Source organism: Mustela nivalis (assembly GCF_964662115.1).
Source record: "Mustela nivalis genome assembly, chromosome: 7".
Taxonomy (NCBI): domain Eukaryota; kingdom Metazoa; phylum Chordata; class Mammalia; order Carnivora; family Mustelidae; genus Mustela; species Mustela nivalis.
Genome location: NC_139026.1, coordinates 5736415 through 5742754, shown reverse-complemented (window position 1 = coordinate 5742754; position 6340 = coordinate 5736415). Strand labels below are relative to the sequence as shown.

The window sequence follows — 6340 nt, the reverse complement described above, 5'->3', positions numbered from 1 at the left end:
GGCGGGGGCAGGGACCTTTCTCGCTCTGTGTCTTCATCCGGGATGAGGGATTCTGCTCTTTCAAATCAAGTCTGTTGGGGGAATGTGAAGACCACTTCTCCTGCTTCACTCTCACGTTCCCCGTTGGCCAAGTCAGACTCTGCACAGATCTGACTTCCAGAATGTGCAGTGTGTTCCCGCCCGAGAGTGTGGGCACAGGGCACGGTGGGTGGGCACCAGGCAGAAGGGAAGGGTTCTTCCCGTCCTGTGGCCAACTTGGCTTCCACTGGAAGCTTCTGGAGCCACTGAGGTCTGTCCAGAGGGAAAACAAACAGAGACAGACGGGAGAGGAAGGGACTTTCACTCACTAAGATGGGCGCAGTTTCCTGAGATCTACTAGAATCGGACGCGCCAAGAGGGGAGCGATTCTCAGAGGCAAACGGTTAATGCCTGGAGAGCCAACTCAGGATGCATCCCCGCTACTCTGCAGCTGACTGAACCCGAACAAGGCACTTTCCCTCCCCGGTGAGTCTATCCACTGGGGGTGGGGGGTGGGGAGCTGGTAACACCTGCTACCTCCCAGGGAAGCAGGGAGGACCCCAGGGGATGAGGCTGGCAAACAGCACTGGGAGCTGGGGGCCTGAGGACCAGAACCTTTTCTCTCCACTGAACTTTTCCACCTCCCTACATGAAGATCAAAGCCAATTCATAAGGTGTCAGCCTGGCCATTTTCCCTTTTGCTCAGAAGTTCCCTCGACCAATGCCGGACACCCCCAGCTCCTGCATCTTCTGGGACCTCAACCCAGGAGACGGGCTTCTCCGCTGGGACTCAGCCACACCGACTTCTGGCTTCTTCCCATCAGCTCATAAATGCAGCCAAGTCTCCTTGATCGAAAAGCACCCACACAGATGAAGGAAAGTAGAAATAAAAAAGGTGCTCTTCCAGAACACACACCAGCAGCAGCAGCAGCAAAAAAAAAAAAAAAAAAAAAGCCGAATGATAATTGGGGAAGTCTTCGCCATCAAGAGACCAAAGAGCAATTACCTCGCTGATGAGCTCAAACAAATGAATCAGAAACTCAGATATTGTCATTTCACAAGGTACGTATATGTCAGATCACCCTGTCCACCTTCAGCGTACCTGGTGCTGCTTGTCAGTTACAGCTCCATGAAAAGGGGTGGGGGTGGCGGAGGGGTGGGGGGAACCTCGCAAAGATCCTAGACGCTCATACTCTTTGACTCGGTAATTTCCTTTCTAGTAAATAACAAGAATTGCACGCTCACAGACTGAGGAAGCGTGAAATGGTATAGGCCCTCTGGAGAGCCAGCTGACTCCAGGTAGGGCCCTTCTAGAGGCTCAAATGCAGTTGACGACTAGGGGATGCTCTTTCCAGGAAAAATCGGGCAATGGACACATGCGCAAGTTCAATGTAGCGTTATCCCAAAGCGCCTAAATTTCAAACGCGATCCATTAACTAACACAATGTAACCCAAGTAAACAGTGAAAAAAGGTTTGAGAGAGGCGAGGAATTTGAAAAAATTTCTACAGACAAGACATATTCAAATATGTTTAAAAAGTATTTTTATAAAAGTTCAGCAAACGTGGTGAATTTTCACAACAGGAGTCTCCAGGGGTGCAAATAGGGTATCTTCCCCTTACTTCCTACAGGTAATTCATTCAAGTTCCATTGCGGGAGCACTAACTATGCACTGGGGTTTCAGGTTCCTTTCATCCAGAAGTTTCCAGCTTGGAGAGGAGTGGAACAATGCAAACACAGGGCATTTAGCAGGACTTGCGAGCTCACCTAGGAGGTCCAACGGGTGGAAGTGGTGGAAGTGCATTCGAAAGCGGCGCGAGTGCAGAGCTCGGTGACTCTACGGCTGGTGGAGCCCTACACCCAGCTGCCTGGAGGGGCGGCAGTGGGTGGGGAGGGTGGTGGTGGGGGGAGGAAAGAGCTGTTCCACATTTCAAGTTCCTTTCCTCCTGTGCCAGTCCTGTCCCAAATGTCCCCGGCAGCCCCCTCCTTACTCGGCCTCCTATCCCAGTTAGGACCTTTAACCTAGACAGCCAGAAGGGCTTCCATCGGTATAAGGAAAGGAGACGTATTTCAGAATTTCTATTTGGGAGTCTGTCCTCTAATACCGTGCTGTCCTAGCAGACAGGTGCCCCAGGCACTAGGAACAAGTTTGGGAGGAAGAGGAACAAGATTCCATCTTGCCTCTCCCTTTCTTTTGTATTTGGGCCGCCTGGGGAGTCCCGCCTAGGGGATCTCTGAGCAGGAACACCCAGCGAAGACCTAGGTATGGAGGGTACAGTCATGGCCAGCCTGGGTCCTGCTTCTGCCAACCCCCGCCAGCGAGGAGCAGGCAATCACTCAGCATCTCCGGGGCACGGGAGGGGAAAGGGTGTCTTCCTGAGGGAAGGGTGGATGCGGGGGTGGGGAGGCTTTTAACTCTCTCAGAGCCAGAGGCTCAGCTGCGTCTGCCCAGGAGGTGGGAACTTCTATTGCAGGGTGTCAGATGAGGAAACTGAGGCAAGCTCCCCAGCCCCCCAGAAGCGAAGGGTAGTGGACGCGGAGACTCCTGCGGGAGCCTCTCCCAAGCCGTCCCCACTCCCACTCCGCGGTTCCCATCTGGACCAGAGGGAGCGAGCGAAGCGAGCTGGAAGGAGGGGTGGTCGGGATCCCAGAGAGGGGGGTGCTCCGACCCGGGCCCTTCCCTCCACCTGCAGGGCCCTGCCCCCGCCCCGGCACTTCCGAAGCCTCGGCATCCCCTCCTGGCCCGGGGCCGACGCCTCCCGCCCCCCTCCAGCCGGCCGCACCCCCTCCGGGGCCAGGCCTCCCGAGGCGATTCCGCGCCCCGGAGCGAGCCGCGCGCCTCCCCACCCGGCCTGGCCCCGGGCCTCCCGCCCCCGCGGCCCCTCTCCGCCGGCGCGGGACCCGGGCCCGGGCGGGGCCGCTCCTCCCCTCGCGGGCCGGACTCCGGGTCCCGCCGCCGCGCTCAACTTCGGGGCGCAGTTGGCCGGGGACCGCCGCGCCCAGTCGGCGCGCACGCAGATGTCCCTCCGGAACAGGTGGCCCGGGCGGCGGCCGAGCCCTCCCCGCCGCCTCCGCAGCCCACCCTCGCCCCGCCTTCTCGCGGCGCCCCTTCCCACCCGCGCCCCCGGCGTCCCCAGGGCCGCACCCCGGAGCCCCCGCCCGCCGCCCCCTCCGCGCGGTCCCTGGTACCTCCGGCTCCCGCGGCGGCGGCGGCGGCGGACGAGCTGGCCCCGCGGGCCGGCGGGCAGCGCGGCGGCGGGAGGCAGCGCCCGGAGTCCGGCGGCGAGAGCGCCGCCCCTCCGGCCCGGGCGTGGTCAGCGCCGCCCCGCCCGCCCGCCCCGCTGGGTCCCCGCGGCTCTCCGCGCGGGGCCAGGACCACCGTCCACAGGTACCGAGCGCTGCCCGGGCCTCCCTGTCGCCGACTGTGCGGGCTTAGAGTCGGGTTTCCCCATTTAACAGATGAGAAAACTGAGGCTCGGCCGCTTAAGTCACTTGAAGGTCATGCGGCTGAGGAGGGGCAGTTGTCAGTGTTGGGACCCGGGCCTGATGTCACCGCCTAGAATATATTCATGAACGTCCCCATCCCACGCCCCGACTGTGTCTGGTGCTAAACGCTTGGCCCGCATGGCTGTGTTTTACTGAATTTCACTGATGCGCTTGAACCGCCACAACTTCCGAGGGTGCTTGCGGCTGCGGCTGCGTCCTGGCCCCGCCCACTCTCCTCCGGGTCCCCTGGGGGCTGGCTGTGCGGTCCTCCCTCCTCCGGGCTCCCCCACCCCCTCAGCCAATCCCCTGGCGCCCAGGCCACCTTGGAGGACATGGAAACTCTCCATCCCAGCCCTGGACCAGTCTGGCACTTAGTAGGCACCTGTGAATGAAGGCTTCCAGAAGATCCGCGTGGCCTCCAGCACCCATCCGCAGCTTCCTGGCCTGGTACTTCGGCGCAGCTTTCCCTCCCAGGACCCCCGGACCCCAGCACCCCCCCCACCCCCGTCCACAAGCTGCCACCCTTCATGCGCACACTGACTCAGCACCTCTCCCCTCTCACCCCTGCCCCCTCATTCTGTCACCCCTCACACTGGTGCTCCCCCATCTTCAAACCAAAAGAAGAAACCCAGAACCCCTTAGGGCCCTCCAACCTGCTCCCTTCCCTACTGCCTCACGTTTGTCCTTTGTAGCAAAAGTTCTCCAAGAGTTGCCTCTCTGGGCTGTCTCCTGCTTCTCCCCTTTGTCCCTGAAGCCCCTCCCCCAGTAGCCCATGAAATCTGTCATTTTGGGTCCCCAGCCCTGCCCACGTTCCTGGGTGCATGTGGAGCCTGGTCCTTATCTCCCGGCAGCACTTGGCCCTGCTGCCCCCTTCCTGTCCTCTGAAGCACCTTCCTCTTTTGGCTTCTCAGTCGTCACCTGGGACCGCTTCTCCTCTGTGGCTGCCCCCATCCTCCTTTGCTGACCCTCTTCGCTGACCCCCTTCTCTCCCCAGCCTCTAGAAGTTTCCACGGCTCTGCTCAGCTCTTGATCTTCTGCTCCTTTCCCCACTCTTTACCTTGATGCTGCCACCCAGACCCGGGGCTTTGGAGGCATCTCTCTGCCGATGACGCCCCAGTGTGGCCTGCCGCCCGGACGTCTCCGTGAAGGCACGCTTCCAGTCCGTGCTCCTTGCAGGGCTGCGGCCCACAGGCTGATCTCGCCCCACGCTGTCCTGGATCTCCCTCTCCTGCCGCTTGGGCCCCAAACCGTGCCTCCTCTCTGCCCGCCACCCACCTTCCCCACACCCACTCCAGCGACAATCCTATCAGATCCACCTTGAAAATATGTCCAGAATCTGACACTTCTCACCCCTCCCCCTGTCCAACCACTAGCCTCTCCCCAGGGACCTCATCTGGCCTGTGCTCCTGCCTCCTGGACTCCCCTGTCCAAACAGTGGCCAGAGGGAGGTGGGAAGAGGTCAGACCCCATCCCTCCACATCCCTCCCCTGCCCAAGCCCTTCCAGGGGCTCCTCACTGTTCTCGGAAGAAAAACCCCTGCCTTGCTCTGGCCTCTTCCCTTTCTCGGATGCGGACGCCGCCCAGCCTCTCTGGCCGCCTTGCTGGTGCTCGCCTCCTCCTTGCTCTTGCTGGAACAGACTGTCTGCCTGGAACAGTCTTGCCCAGATACCCACGCGGCTGTCTCCCTCGCCTCCTTCAGGTCCAAGCTTCCTTGTGAGCTTCTGAGTGAGAATGCGCTGACCTCCCTGTCTCAGATCGGACATGCACATCCTGTGCTCCCCCGAACACCTATCACCACGCGACATGCTCTGTTTCACTTACACATTTATTTTAATGCCAGTCCTCTGGGGTTGTGAGTTCTCCAGAACAGGGGTTCCTGCTGACTTGTTCACTGCTATGTCTCCCTCCTGGAACAGTGTTTGGAACAGAGTGACTGGATGCTCAGCGCACATGTGTAGAATGAATGAACCTGTAGGATTTCACCACTGCTAATATTCACAATGCCTTTTCTTTGTATTGGCCTTTTCATTTCAATAAATGTATTTTAAAAAGGAAACTTTGTATTACTGCCCTAGATAGGACACCACTATTATTAGCCTAGAATAGAAGACAACAGGAAAAATGACAGTGTTCTTCGGGGGCACCTGGGTGGCTCAGTTGGTTAAGGGTCTGCCTTCAGCTCAGGTCCTGATCTCAGGATCCTGGGATTGAGCCCCACGTCGGGCTCCCTGCTCAGCATGGAGTCTGCTTCTCCCTCCCCCCTTATGCTTCCATCTCATGTTCTCTCTCTCATAAGTAAATAAAATTTAAAAAAAAAATGTTCTACTGCTCTGGGGACCCCTTTGCCCTCCTACTCTCTCCTCATTAAAGTGTGAGATTCACAAGGTGTAGCAAGGTATCAAAGACAGGCCAGCACCTAGAACAGATTAGCCCCTGGACCTAAGCAGAAGAATTGAAAGAGAATTGAATGGAAATAGCTTTCTTGGGGGGGCCCTCTCCTGGGCTGTGGCCCAGCCCCACAACCTCTATCCCTTCTAGCCATCCCTCCTAGTGGCTGCTTTAACTCACAAACCTCTGAGGTCGTGCTGTCACCATCCCCATTTTACAGAGGAGAAAACTGAGGCTGAGTTGAAACTCGCCCAGTTCACAGAGCATGTCAGGGTGGATAGAGATTGGAATTGGAGTTGGCCTGACCCCAAGCCTTTGGCAGATTCTGAGGTCAAACCCCCCTTATCTGCTTGGGCCTGGGTGTTGGGGGGAACCAAGGGGGAGGGCACGGAGGAAGTGGGTGGGGATGGAGAGCCCACGTGTCAGCCCTGCTCTGGCCTCAGTTGACC

General features: G+C 58.8%; 1 protein-coding gene and 1 long non-coding RNA gene across 4 annotated transcripts in view; one reads left to right on the top strand and one right to left on the bottom strand.

Moving 5' to 3' along the window:
* Positions 1-3318, bottom strand: part of A4GALT (alpha 1,4-galactosyltransferase (P1PK blood group)) — a 28442-nt gene extending 25124 nt beyond the window's left edge. Inside the window, exon 1 of one of the 3 annotated variants that reach the window (XM_082739904.1) lies at positions 3207-3318. The gene's annotated coding sequence lies outside the window, so the exon portion shown is untranslated. The remainder of the gene's footprint in view (positions 1-3206) is intronic. The other 2 variants (XM_082739907.1, XM_082739906.1) reach the window with 2 other exon arrangements.
* A 27-nt stretch (positions 3319-3345) lies between these two features.
* LOC309869201 lies at positions 3346-5559 on the top strand. Its single transcript, XR_014314051.1, has 2 exons — positions 3346-3405; positions 4498-5559. It is a non-coding gene; the product is annotated as an uncharacterized lncRNA (long non-coding RNA).
* Positions 5560-6340: the final 781 nt, after the last annotated feature.